This window comes from Hipposideros armiger, unplaced genomic scaffold (genome assembly GCF_001890085.2).
Source record: "Hipposideros armiger isolate ML-2016 unplaced genomic scaffold, ASM189008v1 scaffold_89, whole genome shotgun sequence".
NCBI lineage: Eukaryota > Metazoa > Chordata > Mammalia > Chiroptera > Hipposideridae > Hipposideros > Hipposideros armiger.
Window position 1 is genome coordinate 513,238 of NW_017731439.1, and position 27,986 is coordinate 541,223.

General features: G+C 38.6%; 1 protein-coding gene across 2 annotated transcripts in view; it reads right to left on the reverse strand.

Annotated features, from left to right (window-relative positions):
• RNF24 (ring finger protein 24) overlaps positions 1-27,256 on the reverse strand; it is a 69,239-nt gene extending 41,983 nt beyond the window's left edge. Inside the window, exons 1-2 of one of the 2 annotated variants that reach the window (XM_019644627.1) lie at positions 27,124-27,256; positions 4,582-4,716 (exon numbers count right to left, since the gene is read on the reverse strand). The gene's annotated coding sequence lies outside the window, so the exon portion shown is untranslated. The remainder of the gene's footprint in view (positions 1-4,581; positions 4,717-27,123) is intronic. The other variant, XM_019644626.1, reaches the window with a different exon arrangement.
• Positions 27,257-27,986: the final 730 nt, after the last annotated feature.

The window sequence follows — 27,986 nt, forward strand, 5'->3', positions numbered from 1 at the left end:
GCGAGTATATAACAAACTCTGTATTTTGAGTGGAAATGTTAGGGGGTCGTCTTATACGCCCAGTCGTCTTATACGCCGGCAAATATGGTAAATATTTAATTCATCTTGACTCTATGGCATGAAAAAGAAGACCTAAATTGTTTTCTAAATGGTCAGTCATTTGTTCCAATAGCACTTACAAAATTCTTTCTTCACTGTCTTAAAATTCTACCTTTTTCAGGGTCATATTTTTACATGTGCACGGGATTGTTTCTGGATTTTGTAATGTGTTCCCTTTTTCTGTCTGTGATATCCTGCATCAGCACTCAATGTTTCGTTTTAATATAACTTTGGTACACTAACCATTGTCATACACAATAGGGCAATATTTTCATCATTACTCTTCCTTTTTAATATTTTCAAGGCTATTGTTATACAATTTTTTTAGATAGATAAATTAAAAAAAAATCCTGTTGGGAAGTTGACTGAATGTATATTAAATTTATAGCTTACTTTAGGGAGAATGGTCTTTATATCCAGACATATGATATGTCTTTTAATTTATCCTAGTCTTATTTTATGCCTCTCAGTAGATTTGTATAGCTTTATTAATACAAGTTTTATACTTTTCTTTAGTTTATTTCCAGTTATTACATATATTTTTATTCCTATTATGAATGGGACCTTGTTTCTCATTATATTTTCTAAGCTGGTTATTCCTGGAATAGAGAAAAGCTACTACTTTTTGTATACAGATAGATGGTCCCCAACTTACGATGGTTTGACTATGATGGTGCAATTCAGTAAAAACATTCAGTAAAAACCATACTTTGAATTCTGAACTTTTCCCAGGCTATCAATATGTGGTATGATACTCTCTCATGATGCTGGGCAGTGGCAGTGAGCCGCAGCCCCCAGTTAGCCATGCAAATCAGGAGTATAAACAACCGATATGCTACTGTGTTGCCAGCGTTTTTTAGATAATGTGTTTTTACATCTCATGTCTACAAAATGCCCATCAGTGTCTCCTGCTTCTGGTGAGGAGAAGGAGGCAATGACTCTTGAGATGAAACCTCAAGATAACTGCCCAGCTGTAGGCTAATGTTAAGTGTTCTGAACACATATGAGGTAGGCTAGGCTAAGCTATGAGGTTCAGTAGGTTCGGTTGATTAAATGCATTTTGATTTACGATATTTTCAATTTACAACAGGTTTATCAGAACATAACCCCATTGTAAGCTGAGGAGCACCTGTATTTATTTTGGAGCATAACATGGAAAAAATTTTTTAGGGCAGGTATAACCAACTGCCTGCATACAAATCAATCTTAATAAAGCTCCCACAGAATACTCAGCTCTGAAGTGAGCACTCCAAGAAAAACTAGCTGCAAAATAATATACAAAACAGGCACTGAACATAGTGACTTTCTACATGGGTTTTTTACTTATATATCACCTAAAATAATTATAAAAAGTACATCTCACCAAATATAACTTCTGTTTTGGACTAGCTGACCTCTAGCTCATCTTTCTGACAACAAAACAGCAAACTGAGAAGTTGTCTCACAAGACCCTGCCCAAATGGGACAGTGTCCAAACTCTGTGCTTTAGAAGATGCACTCTTTATGTTTTCTAACATAACCAAAGGTGGTCTCAGGAACAAATTACAAATACGAGAAAACCTGGATAAATCCCTGATTTATTCAGCTAGAGTATAGGAACCAACTGCAAGAAGAGATTCTCTCAGACCTGTGACTGAGGTTCAATGATGAGCCACACTGTAGCTTACTGCACTGGCCAGTACTTGGCCCTACTGCAATAACCTGAGCCGGAGAGAATTAGATAGCAGGTTCTATATATGTCTGTATTGATAGTCAGGGGTAGATGTGAAGCCTCTGCAGCTCAGCCCATAGGGGACTGCTCTGCACCATGTCACTGATAAAACTGTAAACAAATCTATTACTAGTTGGATTTGATAAATGTGACTGCTAAAGAATACAGAAATGTGCTAGAATATGCATAAACTATTCCTGGAAGGATATCCAAGAAACTGATAACCTGAGTGGCTTTGGTGAGAGGACAAGGAACCTAGAAAGAATGGAGATATACACACACACACACACACACACACACACACACACACACACACACACACACCAAGAGTGCCAATAAAAATGTATAGATGTGGACACTTTGTGGGCAACATTGCTCAAGCAGTAGTTCGCCATAATCAGGTGTCTGGATGCTGATGGTAACCTCTTTGAGCACCTCTTGTAATCGCAGGAGTCAAATGTGACTTGTATTCATCTTTTGATATCGGTATATATTGATTACAATTTTAATACAGTTTTCCTTTCTTAAACTGTGTATACATATTTTTGGCACCCTCTGTGTGTATATGTGTGTGTGTGTGTGTGTGTGTGTGTGTATACACACATATATATGTATATATACATATATATGTTTTTGTATCTTGAATTTTTTGAATTGAAAGTAAAAAATCAGTGATGTATTTGACTAATATTTGTCTACATCTGCACATAAAAACTAGTAGGGACAATGGTATTAAAGGATTTAAAGGAAGAAGGCGTTAGCATTTGTCTGTCTGTATAGATTATAAGTAAAGAATTAAGCATACATTTCTTGCCATATCCAGAGTACACCAGTGAATGTCAAACTTAGGTCCCTTAGAAATCATCCAAAGTTTAGCAGAGGAACACTTCTTAAAACACTTCTTATATTCCTCTAGTCTAACTCTAAATTCACCAAAGTTATACACTGATTTTAATTGTTTTTCCTGTGTGACTTGTCTAATGAAAAGAGTGCAAAAATTTCACTCATGCTTAGTCAAAGTTCAAGTTCACCTAAAAATTCTATTTCTTATGACAAATCTATACATTGGCAGTCTTCTGGGCTTTGGTTAGCAGGATTTTCCTTGGGCCCTGGTTATCCCTGAGTAAAGGTAAGGTTGCATTTCTGTATGAGTAGAGGCCCAGAGCCAGGAAAGCAGCTTCTCGGGTGCAAATCCAGCACTGAAAAGCTCTGTGCCTGAATACCTAAGATGCCACTCCTGGATGATTCCACTACTTCACTTTTTTCCAAGTGCTCCAGTCTCTACCACTTATATTTCAGAAGTTTCCTCTGCACTTCCAGTCTTTTATAATCGTCTCTGGTATTTGGCTATTGGAAATTCTTCTAAGATATCAGAGTTCAAAATCTTTTATCTTCAAAAGACAGATGGCTAAGCAAGATAATTTGGCTGGTATGCTGTAAATATTTCCCTAAATGTATCTTCCCTCTATTATCTGAGTTGCAAAGTCTGAGGCCGTTCTTATCTTTTATTCTCCAAAGGACAGTTTTTCCTTCTTTCTAGTTTTACAAAACTGATAAGTAGGTATGTAGGTATACTGTCTTTAAGTGTCAAATCTGGAAAATAAGTACTCCACAAACCCTCAATCTATGGCAAAAGCCTATTTTTCTCTATAATTTCAAGTTTTCCTTTACTGAGGCCTCCTATTTGCACCCCCTCTTATTTAGAGGGGAGTTGCAGGGGCAAAAAAACTAGGTCTATAGGTTTTGTTATAACCTATTTGTCTAGTCCATCTGTACTTTAATCTGGATCTTTCCATTTAGCCTCAATTTTACTAACCACCCCATTATTTTGATGCCATTTTTTCCTTAAGGGATATTGTAAATTTCTTTATACTTTTTATCACAGTGCTTCAGGGTTTTTTTGTTTTTTAAATTCTACCAGTTTCTTTTAATAGTCTTTGTGTTTTTTATCCTTTTCAGCCCCACTATTGACAGTTTGGGTCCCCCCTCCCCATTTCTTCTATTCCCACTGCTTTCTCTGGGTTTGTGCACAGCTTTTCTTTTTGTTGGTATTGCTAAAGTTCTAAAATCAAGTCTGAGGTGCTATCTTTGTTTATCATAATTGAACTTTGTCTTCTTAAGCATTTTTTATTTCAGGTGTTTGTTACTTTGGTGGGCTTATTTTTACTCTGCCAAATTCCCAGAAATTATTCTGTGTTGGAGCCATCAAGACCATTTCTCTGTAATGATAAAGTCTCTATTTTCAGTTTAAATCACTCCATCAGGTCTTTATGAGACCTTGATAGTGGTGAGGAATTCAAATTTGAGGTCTCATATTCCCCTCTGACCCCTATCCCAGACACAACCATACATGCATTATAATTTCACAAATAATCTGCTTATTAGCATTTAACTACTGATTTGTATTTAATTTACAGTCTTGTGAGTAACTAAGGATGGAACTCTTAAGAGTATGGGTTGTAGGAAAAAGAATACAGAGAAATGCTGAGATAGAAGGAGGATGAAATGAAAGACAAGTTGTAAGGGAGGAAAATACCCTCAGGATGAACTTCACATCATAATTACACAAAGGTAGTGAAAAGAAGTAAGAAACAACGAGCAGTTCTCATCATCAACATGAAATTAAACCTTAGCTGTAATATAATATCTACTTAATTTTAGAAAAAAACTGACCCCTCTCCCCCAAATCCATGTTTTTTTCTCACAACAAAGGAAATAAAAATGCAATAGGAGAGCAATGCCTGTGTCACTCAAAACCATACTCTAATTACCTGCGTGTGTTTAATTTTCAACATCTCTCAAGTTTGATGAATGGGCCAGTGAGCCTCTTTCTTTAGAACCAGATCTTATTTTACATTAATGGCTCATCATCTCCTGGTTCTTGTACAGGTGGGCATAATAGACACCTGCAGAGCACAAAACAAATATAATTCTTAAATATTTGGTAAGTGCTTCCAGTTGCTGGAGAAAACAGTACTTATTGTTGGTGTAATGTTAATCTACTTATTTATTGGGCTAACTATAAACCTGAATCATAAAAAAAAATCTTCAGTATGAAATTTTTTGATAGGTATGTTATTTAAGGAATTGTTATATCTTTTCTGTTCCTTCAAGGAAACCAACCTGGTTGTAAAGAAGGACTTAAATTATCATTATTTGCAGATGATACTAAAATAAAAAAGAATACCATTAAAAGAACAAAAAATACTTGTTAATAAATATACACAATCTCCCTAAGAAAATATGAACGATACAAAAGATGAGTTTTTTTAGTTGTGAAAACTCAATAACATAAAGATGTCAATTTTCCTTAAATCTATAAATTTAATGCAGATAGAATAAAAAAAATGCTGACCGAGTTTTGCTTTTTCTGGAGGAAGGATGATGGTTATTAGAGAAGCTAATTTTAGTTCAATACGAAAAATGAAAATGAGACAATAGTTATAAATTTTCCAAAAAAGAAAAACTTGTGTTACTACCACATGAACTGACAGATAGATAACAGGACAGACTAGAGATATGGTAGTTAGTCATAGCTGCCGTTTACAAAATATTTTCAGCTTTCTATCTTCTGGGCACATGTATGACCGGACTTCCTGGCCCCCTAATAGTAGGCGGAGCTATGTGACGAATACTTGTCAGTGAGTTGTAAAGGGAATTGATGGATGTCATTTCCAGGTTGAACGTTTGATTGATGGTGTGAGACTCTGCAAGGCCCTCTTTCCCTTAGCCAGGACAACCAGCAATGTTCAAGATGATGGCCCTAAGTAAGTCTAAGTTTTTGAGTGAAAAAGCATGAAGCAGAGTCCCCAGCCAAACCTTGATGGACATGTACCAAAAGGAAAGAAATTTTTGTTGTCATAAGCCACTAAGATTTTGAGGTTGTTTGTTACTATGGAATAACCTATCCTATCCTATCCTAGTAGATACAAGAAAGTTGAAGAGCCCAAATTCATATGGGAAGCTAATTGGTCATAAAATTGGTATTACCCATTAGTGGGAGAAAGCACTCTCACACATTACTGAAACTGTCAGTTAGTAAAATTGTTAGCCTCCGTGAGAGCAACTTAGCAAAATTACACAGACTTACCACTGACCCAGCAAGTCCACATGTAGGAATTTATCTTTCAAATGTGCTTGCATGTGTACTCAAAGACAAATATGTACCAGGGTCTTCTTTTCAGACTTGCTTGTAATAGCAAAAGGTTGGAACAACCTAAATAATGTAACTGGTTAAAGCGCATATATCGCCATAAACTAATATTTTGCAGTTGTTAAAAAAAAGTTATAGATCTATTTATGTGCTGACTTGGCACAGTTCCCATGATAACACTGCTAAGTAAACAAAACAAAACCAACAGTACAGAACAGTATATGTGGCACGTTACCATTAATGTAAAAGGAATTAAGAAAGAAGCTAGCTTTGTATATGCCTAAAAAGTCTCTGTTAGGATACATCAAAACTGGTACCAGTGGTTGCCTTAACAGGGCTGGGAGGAGACTGACTTTTCACTGAGTACTTGTTTATAATACCTTTGGTATTTTTATAGCATGTGCACTATTACTTATTAAAGAGAATAAAATAAAAATTTAACTGTAAATGGAAATAGAAAAAAGTTCCCTGTGGTGTTTGTAAAGATTTGCAAGGATTTTCCAAATTTGGTTCTTATATAAAAGACTTGATTGAAAACCCTGGACTTTTTTGGGTAGACTTGGTGAGGAAAATTTTCCACAAGCATTAATAGATATTTCATAAATATCCTATAGCTATCTGTCTTCAATCAACATTTACTTAGGTTAGATAAGGTAATTATCTAATGATGATTTGATTTTAATTCCCCCTTACATAGTTTCTTCTCTGCATTGTGTAATATCTCTAGAACAACATTAAAAATGTTAATGGGCATTCTTGTCTTATTCCTAATCTAAGGAGATTGCTGTTTCATTGGTAAATATGACGTGTATAGCTTGACACACATTCACTTTCCCTCTCCTGTTCCCACTCCCCCCCATCCCCCATTTATTAAGGAAGTTTCCATCTATTCCTAATAAACTACTTTTTACTGAATTGGTAAATGCATTCTGTGAGGATAACAGAGATTTTACTCATTCATTTCACCAACTCAATAACAATCAGTCTTTTTAATAGTTCTCTTTATTCAAAGCTAAGCACTTGAGGGCTACTGATGAGCAGCTCTGACTTTACTAGAAGATCTTCTATTTCTTTGACATATTGTCATCTTGGCTTTAGATTGGGATTTTGGAAAAAGAACCTGACTGATCTATGTGAGGCTGTTTTAGTGAAGCAGCTACATCAATAGACAGTAGACAGAGCAACAAAAATAATTAAAAGCTAGTTGAGGCCACACAGCTGTTCTTCATCAGGCACTGAAGTCAGATCATTTAACCATCTGAAATATGAACTTAGAATCAACTTTATATCCTTCAGGTGTAAAATTAAATAAATAAAATTTCATCACAGTTGGTAGCACAACTTAAATATTTTGACTGGGGCCCATTTTCAATTAGTTATAGAATACTCTTGGGAACAAACTACAAGTTATAAATCTCATATAATTGGTAGATTGAACATATATCTTTCTAGGGTCTCTTCTGAAAATAATTCCATGGATTCCATTGATGGCTTTGGCTTTAAATTTCAGGAAAACTGATAAATATAGGGCTTTCATATTTGAAATTCTATTCCTAGTGTCATGACTTCCAAAGTAAAAGGGCTAGACACTGGCTTAAATATATAAAAATAATGTGCATGTAAAATCTCTATAGTAAATCAACTATAATGTTCACCTTATTGCTTTGTTGTACTGGTTCAAGTTCACACTGACTGCTTATGATAAAAGACTCAAAACGGGCCAGCCGAGTGGCTCAGCTGGTTAAGAGCGCGAGCTCTGAGCAACAGGTCACTGGTTTGATTCCCACCTGGGCCAGTGAGCTGTGCCTGAGCTGAGCTGCCAACAGGTGGCAGGAAGCCTCAGTTAGTGAGAGCATGTGCTTCTAACAACAAGGTTGCCAAGTTCGACTCCCGCATGGGATGGTGGGCTACGCCCACCTTCAACTAAGATTGAACACAGCACCTTGAGCTGAGCAGCTGAGAGCTGCCGTGCGGATGCTGACTGGACTTGGAGCTGAGCTAGCTGTGCCCTCTACAACTAAGACTGAAGGACAACAACTTGGCTGTTCCCTTCCCTAAGTCCCAACACTGTTCCCCTCCCTCAATTCCCCAATAAAATCTTAAAAAAAAAATTCAAAACATCATAAATATAGTTATAAATATATCACCTATGGATTCTGATTGCATTCAATGCAGCAATACAATTAATCTAGGAAAAAGCACCTAGGGAGAGCCAGCCTAAAGTAACAAACATACTTGTATAATCTCTGAAATCGGGTAATCTTCTTTTTTCTTCAAACAATTCTTTAGGATATTAATCAAAATAAACATTCTGCACAGTGTTTTAGAGTTTATGACTAACATTCACATATGTAAATTCCATTTAATCCTCATAATCACCATGGCGTGGGTATTATACTCCTCCATATTCAAATGAAGAAATTGAGACTCAGAAAGGTCAAGCTGGCTGCCAAAACTGAAACTACTAGTGAATGGTTGAAGAGGGACTGAAATCCATGACTCCAAATCCCCTACTCTTCCCATGAGATCCTGCTGCCTTCCATGGACCTTATGAGCTGGCACCAGACTGGAAGTGTCTGAATGATGCACAAGTGAAACAATTTCTGTCACTGCTTCCTGTGGACAGTGAGTGTGCTGATGTATCCTAGGTCATCTTCTTTGCCCTAAAGAGGCTCAAAAAAGGCCAATACCATGATTCCCAAACAATTTGGAACTGTGTGTGCGCATGTGCGCGCGCGTGAGTATTTAAAGTTTTAATTTTGAAATAATTTTAAATTTACAGAAAAGTTGTACGAGTTCCCATATCCATATACCTTTCACCTAACTTCCTCTAATGTTAAAATCTTACACAACCATAGTACAATAACAGGAAATCAACACTGGTACAATACTATTAACTAAACTGTAGACTTTATTTAAATTTCACCAGTTTTTCCACTAACGTTGTTTTCCTTTTCTAGAATCCAATTTAAGATCCCGCATCATATTTAGTTATGTCTCTTTAGTCTTCTCCAATCTGTGACACAGAACTGTGTCTTTTAAATTAAAATAAATAAAGGTTTATTTTATTCTGAAAATGTCATGGCATTTCTGGGAACAAACAGCTTTGAATACTGAAAACCCACCCTGGGAATTGGTGGGTCTATGTGATACCAAAAAAAAACATCCTGAGGTAAAGAGCCAGAGTGGCCTTAAAGACAGAAAAAAGAGCCACTCTTTAAATAAAGAGAAGAGCGAGCTGTGATAATCTACATAGGTCAACTGTATTTAAGACACCTGTCCATAATCAACACCTGTCCATAAAATAAATTAACAATCAGTTACAACTCCCTGGAAAAGCACAGGGTACCAGACAGAAATCAATACAACTCTGTTTAATGGAGCAGTCATGAAAGATTAATTTGCTTTTAAATTAAAGGACTTGGAGCTTTTTCAGTCTACTGACTGGGTGACTTGATAACTAAACTCAAGTATAACAAAAGGTTATTAGAAAGCACTACATTTCCTCTACATATGGACCCCTTTTTCTAAATTTTAGCAAAAAATGTTGCTGAGCTGTCAGTGATTCTAATTCAAACCCTGGACCCTTGAGAAAGTACAAAGCCTAGACCCTGTTCAAGTTATTCTATGAGAAGTGGTAAGAGGGTCCTTTATAAACCTCAGTAGGTTACCTCCCATTCTTGAGGGTTCTGGGTTGAGCACATTAATTCTAAGATTTTACTGGTGAATTCTCAATTACCAGAAAAGATACTGGTTTTTCAAATTCTTCCAGGAGCTTAGAATCCCTGAAGAGGAAAGATAAGAAGGCCTACACTGTACACAGTAAAATTGAAACGAGGAAGTTTAGTCAATCACAAGTACTTCTAGAGTGGTAAAACAAGAACAAGCTAATAAATGAAAGATACAGCCTTGAAAATGAGAGAAAAAAAATGTCTCTGTGGCTTAGAAATTCATCATCCAGGAAATGAGAGAACTCAGAGGGCTCCACGAGAGATACCATAGCAGAGGCATTAACTGTAGACTCAAACTTAGCCACTCCCCCCAGTAAGACTGGAAGCAAGTCTCAATTTCCTCATGTGTAAAATGAGGATGGTAACATCTGTTTACAGGGGATGTGCCTGGCATATAGGAGTGCTCATCATCATCAAGGTCTTTCGGTTTTTTTGGTGCGAGGCTGGCACTGAGATTAGTGTCTGAATTTTCCTGAGTCAGGGATAATTTGAGCCTGGGACATCTCCCCAGGCCCCTCTGGTTCAGATCCAAATCTCTGAGCCTGGGCCATAAGTGACTCCTTTCTGAAGTGACTCAGACAGAGAAGGGACTTTTGGGAAACAGGCATTAGCTTAGCTACATTTGTTCAACAACAATTTCCAGATGGCTAATCTGTGGCTAATCTGTATAAATCAAAAGCCTATCAGTTTTTTGGATCTTACTTTTTTGTAGCAGAATTCTATAGCCATAAAACAGTATCTAAGATACTCATGACTAATTCAGCAAACCTCAAATAGCTATGAATCCAGCAAAGTGTTCAGGCTGCCTGGTAGTTTCACACTGGTGAAAATTAACTTAAGTTTCTAAATATTATAGTCCTAGGCATGGATGGCCTCAAAGTCTCTCCTTTGTTTACTGGGACTACTTTGTTCTTTTGCAAAAGATATGGGAAGACTTCATCCTTAAGATGATTTTAGACAGACAATACAATAGCGGAGACAATGGCACAGATGAAATACGTTATTTCAATTTAAAATTCAGGAGGGTGAGTCTGGTTCTGCTGATCACGTATTTTCAAAAATTCTGAAAAGGTCACAACATTCCAGAACAGTGAATAATTTTCCTCTCAATGGGTTTTTAAGAGTCAAGACTTGCCATATCATTAGCCAAAGCTCTTTCCTATATAAACACATTTTGCAAGGCCACTGCTAATCTTCATCATGCAAAGCACTATTATTTTGATTTTATAGATGGATATATTAAAGACTATACAAGTTTTTTACTTTTCCCTCCCTCAAGATCAGGAATCAGACATGGGTGGTGTAGGTCAGATGAAACCTTACAAGATGTATGTTCCCAGTATGGTCACTGCACATCTAGGATTGGGTCTATTCTCTGCTTGATCACTTTCCCCAGGGGCTACTGGGCTCAGTGGGAAAAAAGCACACTAACTAAACCCACAAGAGGCTGGCTCTCATAAATCATAATATCAACTCATGAATTCAAATGAAGAAATATATCTAGCAGTTCTCTCTTGGAAGATCCCATGCATGAACCCCATTACAGAAAAGAGAATGACATATTCTTAAGAGATGTTTCCATTACGTTGCCAGCTCTTCTCTTTTAAAAGGACATTTCCATTTAGAAAACCAGTATCAGCTCCTAGAAACACAGAACCTTCTTTCTTTAGTGGAAGAGATGTAATGGCAAAATACCTCTTCGTTTCCCTTTTTATCATCGGACAGGTTATAGCAGAGACTCTCCACATGCCAATAAATATCTTTCTCCATTTCTTCCACTGAATTATATTTTTTTGCGAGGCACATGTCTACACTTCCCAGCTTTCTTGGAGCTGTGAATGGTCACACGTCTCAGTTATAGCCAGTGTAAGGGGTGCACGTGGAAGTCCAGGAATCATGCTAACAGAGCACTGAAAGTGCCTTCTGTCTTCTGCTTCATCCTTTTCTCCATCCTGCTCCCTGTAATGTGTATGCAACCATCTTGCTCAATAAGAATATGGTTTACACCCAAGAGGAGGGTAGAGTGCTAAGAGGGACAAAGAGATAATTGGTAAAAAGTCTGTGATGCTGTGAAGCTCTATACCAGACCTAGGCCAACTGTTCCATAAGAAATTTTAATCTTGTTTTAAACTATTTGTTGTTTTGGGTTTTCTGTCACTAACACCTGAATATCAAATATGCTGATATTTGAGGTGAATACTATTTAAAAAATTATTTTGTATTAACAGACCATTTGGAGTATCAGACCGTGGATCCTAATTCTAGTTCAGAAAAATGATTTTTTTTTTTAAAGATTTTATTGGGGAATTGGGGGAGGGGAACAGCGCTGGGAAATCGGGGGAAGGGGAACAGACAAGTTGCTGTCCTTTTGTTCTTCAGTCTAGTTGTGGAGGTCGTTGCTTCACTGGCCCAAGTTGGCACCATCATTGTGCTCTTCCCGGGCGAGGCAGATCAGTCTCTGGCTTCTGGACGGCCACTCACTGCGGATGCTGGCCGCTCACGCTGGCTGCTGGCTACACACGGTAGCCCATGGCAACCCACTGCCACAGGGGTTGCAGCCTAGCCATTGCCGGCGACCCACGGCAGCCCAGCTCCAGGTTGAGCTGTTGTTCAGCATCTTAGCTGTAGAGGGCAGTGTCACTGGCCCTCATGTGTGGGATCCGAACCGGGACCCTCTGGCATCCCAAGCCAGTTCTTAACCAACGCGCCACTCGGCCGACCCAGAAAAATATGATTTTTGCTAAGACATACCATTAGCCTTCTATCATGATAACCACATTAGATAACTAATTAGAAGACGGGAAATTCACCATTACAGTACAATCTTCTCAATGTGATGTAGGAAGTAGTCTGGGACCATCAGTAATACATTTACCAATGATCTTCACAGAACCATAGAGTTAAAGATGGTCAGCACTAATTAAATATGAATCCAAGTGCCCCACTTTACAGAGGAAGAAACTGAGGCACAGAGAGTATGAGTTTTTCCAAAGCGAAAGGCTACCTTTTTTTAAAAAACAAAACAAAACTACAGCCACCAACTTGGGGAGGAATATGCTTTGAGGATTGTACTTATATGTATCCTGTTTTCAACAACTCATTTGTACTAATATATAATCACTGTTTATCTCCAAATAAAATACCTAGCATTTAGCTCATCAGGTCCACATAAAAATAAAAAATGTAGCATGTAACTATAAGTGTCATATAATATGTGTGAGTTATACAGAACGCTCAGCAGGAAAATTAGCTACAAGAGGAAACTAGCCAATAAAAATGACAGCGGTACAACAATTTTAGTTACAATAGTCCCATAGAGTTATACTACCCATGCTGAAAGATGTACCAACAATCATGACATTATTCACGTACACAAATGACATGAATCTTTTCCACATTCTATACTGGAACACCATTGTTTGGTTTGCAGCTACAGTTAACTGTTTTTAACAGTTTTTCTCATTTTTGTGACTGACAACCAGTCATGGGACACCAGCCAAGTTTATTTTTAAAAAGTCATTTCATCTCTTCTTCCCACAGGATAGGTCAGCATGCCTCTAAGAATCTTAGTATGACAAAAAGAGAACATGGATAGGCCTTGAAAATATCAAGCTAGGTAAAAGAAGCCAGTCACAAAGCACTATGTATACATTGTATAATTCCATAGACGAGTATGAAAGGCCTAGAATAGGCAAATCTACAGAGACAGAAAGAGTAGGTTAGTGATTGCTTAGGGCAGGGAAGGGGTGGGAGGATTGGAGAGGGATGGCTAGGGCAGTAGGATTTCTTTTTGGAATTATGATTTAAAAAGTTCAAAAATTGACTGTGGCAATGTATGCCCAACTTTCTGACTATATCAAAAGCCATTGTATTGTACACTTTAAATGAGTGAACTACATGGGATATAAACTATGTCTCAATAAAGCTGTTTTAGAAAAGGGGGGTGGAGAACAGACTTAAGACAACCATCAAAAATGATATACAATTATACCTTGGTTGGCGAGCATAATTCGTTCCGGAAACAAACTACTCGTATTGCAAGACATTGCTCATTTACTACATTAAAATGTATTAGAAATGTTTGCTGGTCTTGTGGAACACCTGCAAACCACGTTACTCGCAATCCAAGGTTTTACTGTATCTACAATCTCCTAAAAAGTTAAGAAAGTATGTAGTGTAGTTAAGTAGTCACAACTTTTTATATCATCTGACCACTACCGGAATGGAACCTCTAACCAGCCACAGCTCAGCAGCCAGGCTATGCCAGCACTGGAACTAGTCTCATATTTATGGAAAGGAGAGAACTGCAATGGAGCAGAGATTGTTTTTGGGTGCACTCTTTCATTGTCCCATCCCTCGCCTAACAACACTTCATTAAAGGAGATGAACTACATTCACAACAACTGTGAAGCTGTTCAATTATAATAAATTCAGTAACTCTGAAGCATTCCATTATAATTACCCCTATTTGAGGCTAAGAGAGGTAGTGACTCACCAAGGCCACGTAGTTAAGAGATAGTAGGGCCAGAACTTAGTCAAATCCCACATGCTTGTCACTACATTATCCTACTTCTTTTTTGCCTTTATGAAAATAAATTTGTAACTTATGGTGCAAAAATATATGCTTAGGTTTTTAAGAGCTGGAAGTTAGTCTGAATAAAATCTAAATGCAGGCTCCACTGATTTTACTGCATTTGTGGTTAGTTATCTTAGCCTGAAGAAAGTCCTGAAATTCTTCATGAGAAGCCAGTTTTCTTCAGTTTTACAGGAACTTTTAAGTCACATCATGTGTAAAATATCAGAAGAGTACTAAAATTACAACCTCAGATCTAATAAATTCATAAGTAAACTATGCCTTAACTTCATTAAATGTGGTGGTTTTAACTTCATTAAACTTCATTAAATAAGAAACAAGTTTCTTACCACAAGATGTGGAATTTCTAAAAATTCAGACTCAACAATACTTGACACTTAAAAGATACTCAATAAATATGTATTGACATGAATAAAGACAGTAAATCCAAGCAGTATACTGGATGAAATAATTGAAATATCCCTAAAAAGACAAAAATCACCCTTGTTTCTGGCAGAGGATTAAAAAGGAGAATGTACAAGCTTTGTGGCCGTCAAAGAGAAGAGCTTCAACCCCACCAATCCCTGTGCTCCAGCCCACATAGCACCGAAACAAGGAAACAGGACAAAGGCTGCACCGTGGGGCCAAAGGCCAGGGTCTACTGGCTGCAGTAAATGAGGGTGAGGTGGCAAAACAGCTGAAACACAATTCCTAGAGGACTCTTTCTATCTTCTGCCGAATAGTGAAATCAATCCTACTACTCAGCACCTAGCATAATGACTTGCACATAGGTGTTTTACAAGCACCTGTTTAATTCAACAGGTAGGAAAATGTAATTTTCAGCACTAAAACCATTGCTGAGGAATAATCAGCTTTTATGCTTAGCTCAAGGGACTAAAAATAAGTATGCTGATCTTATCTCTGGTCTTTTGAGGCATTCTTTTATAATGGCATTCTTTATCTTTCAGAAAAGACCCAGAGTGTTATTATTCTTAAATAAACAGCAGAATCATACCAAGGGATTGCCCTCAGGAGAAATCACACTAGCATATACTTTTAATGGCCCTCTCAAATAATATGATTAGAGGCTGTCTAGAGACGGTCACTAAGAACAGTGACCTGCTTAAGTTTCATTTCATATCAAGTTCTTTCCCCAGAATACACACATTCAGAAGATAAATAAAAACAAACTGGCTCAACGTAAGATTGAGGACAAATAAGTAAGATTTTATTTAGCATAATTTTATTCTGTAAATAAAGTTAAATAAGAGATATTATAAGAAACTATGATTATAGGACTCTCTCCCATAAAATACAATTTAAATATAAAGAATGATATTCAACGGAGAATTCTCCCTACCTTTAAAGATATTTAAACATTAATTCTATAGCATATAATCTTGATTTCTTTAGTTTATACACAATTTCATGAGAACACTGACAATATTTATTTTAGGGACAGACACACGCGCATGCAGACACACACGCTCACACACACACACACACACACACGCACGCGCACACACACACACACACCCCAGTCTATTTAGAATGAAGGGATCAGACATTCAGAGCTAGGTGAAATTAACTGGAAATCCCCCAATTTTTTAATTCTAATCTAGTACTCTTTCCTGTCTACTGCTTGATTCTAGTCTAAAAAAGGTTTTCATATATCTCCACCTTTAACTTTCAGAGCAATTGGCATACACATCTCAATTGTAAAGCACCCATTCACTTTTTGCTGCAGTACTCAGGATTTTATTTTAACATTCATTAAAACAAAAGATACATTCAATTCCTTTTATTCTGATTCAAACTCATTATCTTTTATCAAGAACACAATGGTATAAAATTACTAGGCAGTCTCTCACACAAAATGTATTTCAGGGTAACCCCAAACAGCCCTAGTTGATGAGGTAAAGGTTTTCTTTACAGAATTCCTGCTCATAAATGTGGAAGAGATGACAAAATAAGAAAATCACCATTTTGCCACAATAGATGAAATAAATGATACTGACACAACCATCAGTGGGGTCTTTTAGCATCACAAGAAGCAGGGTAGCCAGATACACCATATCTAGATGTGATGCAGTATTAAGCACCTCCTAAGCATTCTTGCCAAAAAACTTAAATCTGGTTTTAATCAAGCCTCTAGAGCTAAATTCCATTTGTAGGAAATACAGGGAACATAGCAACAAAGTTGACACCATAATGAAGCAAATAGACAAATCCCAAATGTGAGAAGTGCCACAGGACTACTGACCCGGTTGCTGGAACTAGTTCAGGACACACAGAAAAAAGGTGGGGAGAGAGAGAGAGAGCAGAAAATGCCCTAGATCAAAATAGACATGAGAGACAATCCCACTGTGAACACACCATACCTAAAAAAGATATTCTTGAGATAACTGGGCAAGTCTAAATAGGGTCTAGCAATTAGATGATACCAAGGAGTGTTAATTTTATTAGGTGTGAAAATGGCATTTTGGTTCTGTAAGAGAACATCCTTATTTTTTAGAGATGCATACAGAAGTATGTCAGGGTATACATACAGAAAGACCTAGGATTTGCTTTAAAATACCTCAGGCAAAGAAGGTGAAACAAAAAAGGATAAACGGAACAAATAAACAGAAAAATCTTGATAATAGTTGAATCTGAGCGATGGCCACAGGGGAGTGAGTGTGTTGTACTATCGCTTTACTTTTGAGTGTATTTACAATTTTTTATAATAATATAAAGAATTTCAAGAGAAGAGAAAGTATAGGTAAAATCTATTAAGTAATATTAATCTCAGGTAGAAAATAAGCAGATCAATGAAAAAATTAACATGGCAGTTAATTATTTAGAAATTGAGTGAGTTATATGGAAAACATCAATTTTTCTCCTTGTAGCACATGGTCAGTGCTATAGACTGATTGTGTTGCCCCCAAATTCATATACTGAAATCTAAATCTCAATGTGATGATATCTAGAGGTGATGAGGTCATGAGGGTGGTGCCCCCATGAATGGGATTAGTGCCCTTATAAAAGAGGCTCCAGATTGATCCCCCATCCCTTCTACCATGTGAGCACACAGCAAAATGTACTATGTATGGTACCAGGAAGTGGGCCCTCACCAGATGTGGAATCTGACAAGGGCTGTTTCTTGGACTTCCCAGACTCCAGAACTGTGAGTAATTTTTGTTGTTTATAAGACACCCAGGCTATGGTATTTTGTTATAGCAGCTGAATCGGACTAAAACGGTCAGACAGCTATATAACATCGTGTTTTATTCCACTGAAAACGCACAGTAAAGAACAAGCAGTTTTACAGAGTATATTTTTAAAAACTTTTAGGAATGTAGCTGCCCACTTTCTCCCCTCCTAACTGTGTCATGATTTTATATATTCTGGAGTTCTAAATGGATGGTGGTAGTGAACTGAAATAGAGAATATTAAGATACAGAAAACAGAAGTCACAGCTACATTTTGAACTGAATGCTGGTGTGTGTGTGTGTGTGTGTGTGTGTGTGTGTGTGTGTGTGTGTGTGTGTGTGTGTGTGTGTGGGGTCATTTGATCAGTTTTCTAAGAACCCAGGACCCACTTCACATCCCTCCTGAAAGAGTATTTTAACATTTAGTATGCAACATTTATAATATATTCCACAGATAGTGCTGACTAAAGATCTTTGGAGCTCCATTTTCAAATTATCTTCCAAGTAGTACAAAGTAAACCAAACAGAAAATCAATAATCTTCCAGAAACACCTTCAAAGCATAAAACATTTTATTTTTAATAGAGCAGTGGGTCTCAACCTTTTTTTAGGGTTATGGACCCCTCTGAAATTTTTCTTTAGAAAAAAAATCTACATATTTTTAAAGGGTTTTATCATAGCTCTGAAGGCCCTTGTTAGAAACCTCCGTAATACAGTGTTTTCATAGATAAGCAACTCTAAACAAAGTACAAATTCTTCAACTCAACACTACAAGCCTCCTGTGAATTGGCTAGGACTTTTCAACCCCGTTCCCCACTATTTCTCTAAGTACCACACTTGAGTTGAATGCATTAGTTACGGTTCTCTGAAGATGGCTCCTTATCTTTGCAACTACCACTATCTGCACACACCAGGCTACCCCAGCCATCTGATAAAAGTCTACCTATCCCTCATGATCTTTCACAAGCAATACAACCTCCACGATACCTTCCTTGATCCCAAAACCCTCCTCAGAACTTCCGTCTTCAGTCCTTCTATAACCCCAATACCTTTCTCTATTTTGCATCACAGCCTACTGAATACTTGTCTAATCTGGGATTCTGTGTGATACAGCAGTCAAAATGAAAATATCACCAAGGAAGCTCTCACCACCTGTAGCCCCCCAAAAGATATGTCCATGTCTAAACCCCAGGACCCTGTTAATGTGACCTTATTTGGAAAAAGAGTCTTTGCAGAAGTAATTAAGTTAGGGATCTGGAGATGAAATCATTTTGGGTTATCCTGGTAGACCCTAAATCCACAGACAGTGTTTTTATTAGAGAGAGAAAGAGAAGAGGGCCATGTGAAGACACGAGCAGAGGTTGGAGTAATGTAGCCATAAACCAAGGAATGTGTGGAGCCACCGAAAGCTGGAAGAAGCAAGGAAGGATTCTCTCCTAGCACCTTTCAAGGGAGTGCAGCAGCCCTGCTGACACTCTGATTTCAGGACTTCTGGCCTCCAGAACTGTGGGAGAATACATTTCTGTTGTTTCAGGCCGTCAGTTTTGTGGTCATTTGTTATGGCAACCTGAGGAAACTACACAGCTCCTTTGTTCCATTCTAATAAGTCATTTTTATTTATTGCAATAGTTTTATAATGATTAGTTACTTCAAGAGCATCAGAATGTAGATGCTCCCTTAATTTCTCCTTATTCTCCAGCTATTTTCTGCAAAGATCTCTGAATTTCCCTTATCAATAGTCTTCAAAGTGCCGGTGCAGGACAGTAAAGAGCTGTATTCTTGTGAAAAGTGACAATATCACCTGTGCTATGTGGTGGGTTGGAAGATGAAGACTTGGGTTCTAAACCTGGCCCCTGAACTTGTGGAACCTGAACCTTTGGCCTTCTGTTTTATCATCCATAAACAACCCTTTGAGAGTTGCTGTAAGAAGCAAATAAGCAATGCATTTAAAGCTACTGGCATAAAAGGTTTTTATAATAGTATAGGTTAGGCTAAGGTGAAAGATGATTTTTCTGGGTACACTACTGCCGCTGGCTATTGATAAACTGTTCTATGATTTTTAGAAAATAGCTTTCTCATGACCACAACAATTCCTTCTGGCCTATTTATAGGGATAATAAGTTTAAGCAAAAACTTTTATTTAATTATAGCTAAGCATGAGATTTCCAACATATTTCTGAAGAAGTTTTGCAATTTCTTTTGTGCTAAAGAAACAGAATGAAAGCCCACACCTTTGACATCCCTTCTCACCCATTTCCCATAAACTACATTAGCTCAAATTTTTGTGTTTCATTATCTGCCAACCTTTTTCTTTCAGTCCAAGATGAAGTGCCTATTTGGATATGATACCTAGATTCTATTTCAAGTTTACAACACTGAGCATAATTTTTCATGTTCAGAGTTGGGAGAGAACAATAAAGAGATACAGGTAGTTCATAATTTTGTGGTTTGCTCAGATGAACTTAATAAAAATAGGTAACGGGTAATAGAGGACTATTCAGTCTCCAAATTTTTACCTTTACCTTTAAAATTTTTAAAGGTAACATAAAGCATACTGATGACTGTAGCAAAGTTATTCATTTTGAGAATTCAATAAACGCTGTCATCAAATGAAATGAATGCTCATTATACTTGCAGTTCTTTTGTTCTCAGTTAAATTATTATGACATTAAGTCTGCTAAAGGAAGAACTGTATCTGATACAAACATGTGATTAGTTAAAAAAAATAAATAACAGACAAAATGAGACAAATTTTAAGACAACACACATAATTAACCTTCTACAGAAGCCTATGGTTTATATAGGGGCAAACTTTGTAATAAGATGAAAATTTTTACTAATCCAAATGACCAAAACTTTAGAAGACAATGAAAAGAACAGGCAAACCTCACTTTAAGAAAAGCAGGTAAACTGAAAGTTATTTACAATGTAAAAACATGCACTATAGATACTTTAGCAGTAAGCAACTCTAATATACCTAAAAGCATTGAATCCATAAACATTCAAGTTGCATTACATTTTTCCAGAGCAAGTTCACAACTTAATGTGAGGTTCACTTGTAATGCTATCTAAAAAGTGGCTTCCTTTTCTTGCCACTCAGTCTGCTCCAACTCCCTAGAGCACCATGGAGGTGCGGAGCAACTCTCTGTTGTCAGACAGTTCTTAGGGCAGATGGAGGGCCCAAGCTGGCTTTCCCAGGAATAGCCAACCAAAGTAAGGCCACTGGCCAGCTACTCCTGGGCCAGCTGGCATGGAACAGCGTCTGGTTCCTATCTCCAGAACAGACAAGGCTCAGCCAGCTGGCTTTCAATGCACTGCACTAGTTGGAGTGCTCACAATTCCTTTCAAACCATCTGGCATTCTTTTTGAGCCCTAAATTTACTCAACATTACACTCTGATATCTGAAATGCTCAGATAATTGGAGGAGTCCCCACTGACTACCTTGATAAGAAAAGAGACAGAGTAACTGCTAAGTTAATGACTTCAAGAAACATTTCTAAAAGTAAAAACTGCTCTCAATTTTAGTTGTGTATTATCAACTTTAAAATCTAAACAATTCCCATGATTATTAAGCAAACTTTCAAAATAAAAATCAAGACAAATAATAAGGGAATAGACTAAAACAACTGAACATGCAGAAAAGTTGTAAGACTCCCTTAAGGCTGGCAGGACATGACTCTCCTCACTCTGAACTTCAACAGAGCCTGTCTTTATCCCTCATGTGGCCCTCAGTGTGGACTTTGTATTGCTACATATATTTATCTTCCCAGCTAGCTTGTAACAGTGAAAACAAGTGTCTTATAGCTACTTAAAAAAAAATAAATAAATAAATCTGGGCCTGCCGAGTGGCGCGATGGTTAAGAACTGGCTTGGGATGTCAGAGGGCCCGGTTCGGATCCCACATATGAGGGCCAGTGACACTGCCCTCCACAGCTAAGATGCTGAACAACAGCTCAACCTGGAGCTGGGCTGCTGTGAGTCGCCGGCGATGGCGTAGGCTGCAGCCCCTGTGGCAGTGGGTTGCCATGGGCTACCGTGTGTAGCCAGCAGCCAGCGTGAGCAGCCAGCAGCTGCAGTGAGTGGCTGTCCAGAAGCCGGAGACTGATCTGCCTTGCCTGGGAAGAGCGCAATGATGGTGCCAACTTGGGCCAGTGAAGCAACGTCCTGCACAACTAGACTGAAGAACAAAAGGACAGCAACTTGTCTGTTCCCCTTCTCCCAATTCCCCAGCAATGTTCCCATCCCCTCAATTCCCCAATAAAAAAAAATCTAAAAAAAAAAAAAATCTGTTGATGATGTATTGTGTATTTTAAAAGATCCATTTCCAGAAATAAGAAAACTTAATGGGAAATAACATGAAAAAGGAACCTCACTCCTGGGCAAGCCAAATAATCAAAGACCAGAACTTGGCTTGAAATTAAAATATTTTATTAAGTGAGGAAAATGATTTATCAAATGACCAAATTTCTAGGAAGTGCTATAGGGTGCTCATGTATCAACTGTAGATCATTTTACCAATCTACCACATGGGGATAATCTGGGGAATAGAGAGGCAAGGGATCAGAAAAAACAAAGCTAAAAATAGCCGAGTCACATTTACAGCCAATATTAAGAGATGTCAGTAGTCCGAACAAAACTATTACAATGACCAAGTCAGATCAAATGTTAGAAACTGAAGAAAGCTACACAAATAATAACTATAATTATAATTATTCTTCATTACATTTACCCCTATGCCAAGTACTGAATTTAGCTTTTTACATGTTATCTCATTTGACCCATAAAGCAAACTTATGAGATGGGCACTACTCTTATTTCCATCTTGCAGATGGAAACAGAGAGGTTAGGAAACCTGCCAAGGTCACATGGCAAAGAGTGAAAGAGCTAGAATTCAACTCCAAGCAGTCTCACTCCAGAATCGAGGTGCAAGATTGCCAATATTAAATTATACTTATGAAAGAATGAAATGTAATGTAATATAGGGGAAAAATTCTATTATTAATGTAGTCTTCATAACTTTTTTCAACGCTAAGTGTAGCAGAAAGTGGTGATAAAAAAATTAATGAAAATTGAGTTTGTTAGAAATTTTTAAAAAGAGCTATTAATTCTACCAGGTTAAGAAGGTCAGTTGTGTCCTTTTTTGCCTATATATTGAGAAGGTACTGTGCCAGTTGCTGTCCTCAGGGACATAGTGGTAAACAGGACAGATGAGGTCCTTGCCTTCCTGAAGCTGACATAAAAATCGGTCAACAACAGAATTTCAGAGAGTGCTATGTATTACACAGGAGGTAGCGAGGAAATGTGGACTTGTCTTTTGAGACATTTAACCATGAAGGTAAACAGAAGGGGATGGATGGGAAGTCAGGGAAAAGCTGTCTGCTGTCATTTTTTATTCTGGTTTCAAAGATGGGCAATATCAGAGAATGTGTGTGTGTTGACATGAATGGTGCCCTGGAGAGTTGCTGATGCGAGAGAGAGGGCACAAATGCAGGAGTCAAGTCCTTGAGTAAGGATGAGGAGGAATACGGTGGGAGGGGAGCTGGCCTCTGATAGGAAGAAAACAGAAAACATGCGTCCTAAGGAAGGTAGATTTCCAGATTTCATGAGGTGAAAATGAGGGGTATCTTTCTGAAAACGTCTAAACCTTCAGTGAAGTATGAGACCGGCTTATCAGTATGGGGAGGGGTGGTGAGCTGCTCATGAGTTTAAAGAGTGGGGAGAAATTATTAAATAGGCATAGGTAAAGATATCTTATTAGGAATCTGGCAGCTTTCCTAGGCAGTGCTGAGAGCCCACTTCAGATTTTTGGTCACGACTCTGAAGTTCTCCAGTGATATTCAGCCACTCATATGCATTCATGGAAAAGCTATGAAGGATAAAGCAGCTGTAAATAGAAAAAAATTCATGGGTAAAAAATTATTTTTAAAAATATGTATCTATGAGATAAAAACAAGGTCACTGACAATGTCCAATCAAGCTATGGTCTATATAGCTCCATTTGTCTCCATCTTCTCATCACAGACATTCTTGCAAATAATGTATTTGTCATATTTAGTCATGACATATTTAATCACAAAGCTTAAAGATTGTTTCTTTTTGGTCATGAATGGTTCTGTCACTTCCTACGGATTTTTAAAAATGCACCTGCTAGCCTTCATGTTGATTCCAGAGGTGACTGCATTTCACAGCTTGAAGAAACTTTCTCTGGTGCTGATATTTCCAGTGATGGTACCTACCATTCAAAAGTAAAAAATAAAAATTATCACTACTCCCCCCAACCCCCACACCGCAATGTGCACGCTCTTGATCATTCAGCTGTACTCCTAAACCATGATGTTGGCTCAAGACCAAACATTCTGGGAAGCACTCATGTCTGCACAGGTTCAAGGAGAGGACACAAAGACCCCACCTCTTGATGGAGGCTTGTCAACACTATAAAGAATAGCCATATTGGGTGAGATGGAGTGTGTGTTTCTCTGAGTGTGTGTGTCTGTGCACGCATATACCATATAGTCATTTTGGAAAACATTATCTGTTCCATGAACAAAAGGAAAGAAAAAGATGTTTCAAGGAGTCCCATGAAATGTCAGGAACATAAGGGATACAGAGATCCTAAAATCTTCCAAAGTGGGAGGAAAAAGGAAATGGGAATTAGAATGGCATTGGATTTCTCAAAAGCAATACCGAAAGCTAACGGTACAATGCCTTCAAAAGAGGGACACCAATTTTTAATCTAGAATTCAGTGTCCAGCTAAACCACCATTCAAGCATGGTGGTAAAATGAAGACATTTCCAAAAATGCAACTTCTGAATTTAGGAAAGCATTTCAGAATTTGTACCTGCCCTTTCTCAGGAAGCTATTGAAGATTGAGGGAGACACAGGATCCAGGAAATAAAGGATTCAACACAGGAAAAGGGCAAAGGGAATTCCCAATATGATGAGAAAGGGAAGTCCTAGATGTATAATGTATAAAGCTAATACATTATAATAATATTACTTTGTTACTGACTTTAGAATAAACTGCCATTTGAAATGGAAAACAACTGTTGATAGAAAATGCCCAATAGAAAAAAAAATCTACGTTTTATTATCAGACATCGTTGAAGGGATATTGTATCCCAGTTTTGGGTAACCAAGTATCACCATACATGCTATTACCATCACTAACAGAACAGTATTAGTATTTCTAATGAATATAAAGAATATATTTACTAGTAAAACAGCATTTAACGTAATTTAATGTATTTTGATGATATAGAAATTACTTTAGAATTTTTTCTTCAGTCATCATACTACATACAGGTAATGCTAAACTATGGGTTGGAAAAGATTTTGGTTAACAGAATACTGAATAACAAGGCCAGGATGTTTTTGGGTTCCTTTGTTGATTCAAACAATAGCAAAGTCACTCTTGCAAAATTAAAGTTCCACAATATTGCGGTACTATGCAAGCCTATTTCAGTGATAATTCCGGTTATACTACTCTGTTTACAATCTAAGACTTCCCCTTATGGTTTGTTTTAAGGGGATACCTAAAAAAAAATCAGATGCAGGCAGTTTATAAAATTATTGGGGTTGCTTCAATATTAGTGACACTAGTTAAGGACGTTAAGGAAGCCCTTGTTTTTTAATTAACTTACTTTGAGTTAAATTCATTGATATTAAAAATGTATTTAAATTCTACATCATAAAGCCAAAACTTCTCCAAATTGAAAAGTCAACTTTTACTAATTTTAACTGTTACAATAAAAGAATTTGACCATGATAACATAAGGTAAGAATTTTACCAAGAATAACACGATACAACCAATGGAAAATTTTCCCTTCAAATTAAAAGCAAATGTTTTTCACAGAGGGCCTATACATAAATAATGCTGTGGAAGACTGTTTAGTTTAGATTTCATTTTTTACTGAGAACTATCAGGAATTAAAATACATGTGATTAAAAAATAATCTTTAAGAGAACTTTAAAACTGAACCAGTTTAATTATTCATATCATCCACTAAGCTCCTAATTTTTTTTACCACCACTATTTTGAATCAAAATCATAATAAAAATATATTTCGGAGGTATGTTTCTTAAAACCAGCTTTAGCTAATTCCCCATCACTCTGCAAAATTATAAGGGTAAAAAAGAAACTGAAAATGCAACCAACTATCTTCTAAAACATAAAATACGGTTTAAAAAAAAAAGGTCTAAATGAAACAGGAAGGAATAGCTGGTGCTATTACAATTGCTTTTTTTTTTTAATTGGTCCACATCAACTGTAACTCTTGGTAACTTTACCAAGACAACAAAGTCAGGCAGTCAGTCCTACTGACCAAGCCAAAGTCTGTGGGAACCTGCAGAGCTTCTTTTCTCTCCCTGAGAATGAGGACAATGATAAAAGGTGTTCTGTTTTCCAGTAGTCCTGTAAGAGGAGCCATTGAGCTGGGATGCACAACCAGTCAACAGCACACAGGAAAATTCAGATCAAAGCAAGGGCACATGCCAGGGTAATATGAAATAAAACCCTGTGCCAAAGCATTAAGAAAAAAACACAAAAAACAAGGAGGTGGACAGAACCTGCTGGACCACCTTCTTATTAACACAGGGAGGCAGGAAGAAACAAAATCTGCCTGTACTGAGGAGCTGAGAAAACAGTGTCCTAGATATACTGGAGTATTCCTATAGACGTGCATATGAGACATATTATCAATGAACTAAACCCAGAAAGCAGTGTCCTGTATGTACTGGCGTATTCCCAGGTACATATACACAAGTATACTACCATTAATTAAATGCAAAAGCAAAGTGAAGTTCTCGCTATACAGATACATGAAAATGTAGACATACATTTTCAATTAACAAAATCCACTGGTTTTACAGTAAGAAACAACAACAAAAATACTGTTTGAAAGAACATCAGAGATAGAATTGGGTGAAGTGTCTGGTAAGTAATGTCTTTTTTCCTCAGGCCCCTTTTAAATGCTCTCTGAATTATTTAATAGGACACACACACACACACACACACACACACACACACACACACACACGGTCTCCGGAAACAAAGGAGGGTCCTTAATTCTATGGCCTGTGGAAGCACACTGCGCCCCCCACCCACAGATTGGAGGCCACCACCTGACTTTCATTAATGAGTAAGTCGAGGGCAGAGATCGCACCCCAGACCATATCCATATACACAGTGACAAACGGGCACGAGACAAATGCCACAAAGAAAGGGGAGGAGCAGATGGGGACCAGGAAAACAGTGCCACGCCGCGCCCCCCAGGCGCGTTCCCATCGCCAACACCGAGGCAGCCGTCCTCGCCATCCTCGTCCTCGCCTTCCAGCACATCCCGGCCGCCTCCCACGCCCGGGGGCCCTACGCCCCGTACCAGCAAGTAGGGCGTGCGGGGCGTCGCGAACCTTCCTTCTGTGACCTCCCGGTGACAGCCCGCGCAGCCCTTTGTGCGGGACTCACCCTCCAGCCGGGGGCTGACCCTCCTCTGCGTCCCTCCTGGCCTAGGGCCGCTGTCCCACTCTTCCCCGCCCCCCGCTGGAGCGCCCCGAGTGTGTGTGTGCGAGGCTGGCGAGGGCCCGCGGTCTCCTCAGCATCCCGAACCCAGACCTGTCCGGTCACCTAAGCTCCAGCCCAGCGGCGACTCTAGCTCGTTCACTTACTCGGGAGCGCCGGGGACGGCGGCGGCGGGCGTGCAGGACCGTCAGTGCCAGGCGGCGGGCTGCAGGCAGTGAGCGTCTGTCGGGACCAAGCTCCGCTGAGGTGGCGGCGGTGGACTGAGCGCGGCGGCCCCTGGCGAGGGGCGGACCCGGTGGAGGGGGGCGGGGGGGACGGGCGCCGCTCCTCTCATTCATGCAGCGGGGCGGGGTGAGGGACCCGGATGCCCAGGCAGCCCCCGCCCACCTCGCTGAGAACGCAGCTTCAGAATCTCCAGTACGCAGGCGCGATGCTCCCTTGGCCCAGCCTAGCCCCGCCCCACCCGCTGGGGAAGTCCCACAGGCGGAGCTGCTGCGGATAGACCCACTCACTAAATCTGTTTAGGATTTTTGCATGTCCTATAAGCATTTTTAAAAGTGAAACCTTGGAACGCCACCTCCTTCCTAGCATCCAGCCTGCCAGCCCATGGGGGCACAGGAGTGCCCACTAGTTTGATGGAGACAGGGTGCACATTGCTCCCTTCTTCCATCTGTCTCTCCTGCAGCAGGTCCTCTCAGCTGAGTGCTGGCACCTCAGTTATGAATGAGACCCAGAATCTACCCAGATAGTGGAGAGAAGTGTACAGGAAAGAGTGCATTCCTTTGTTTATTTGCATTGACCTTGTCCCTTCAGCCCTCAGTTCCCATTTCACAGGACAGGCAAGAAATTGATCTTGGTTTTGGGGGCTCAACCTTTCCTGGAATTCCAAGGCCTAGGATCTGTTTAATGCATCTCCAACGATCTGGGGGGTTCTTTTTAGCAGGCAGTTTATTCTGCAGAGACACCCTCCTTTTCCCAGACCCTTGGCTTTGCCGGTCCTGGGCCACAG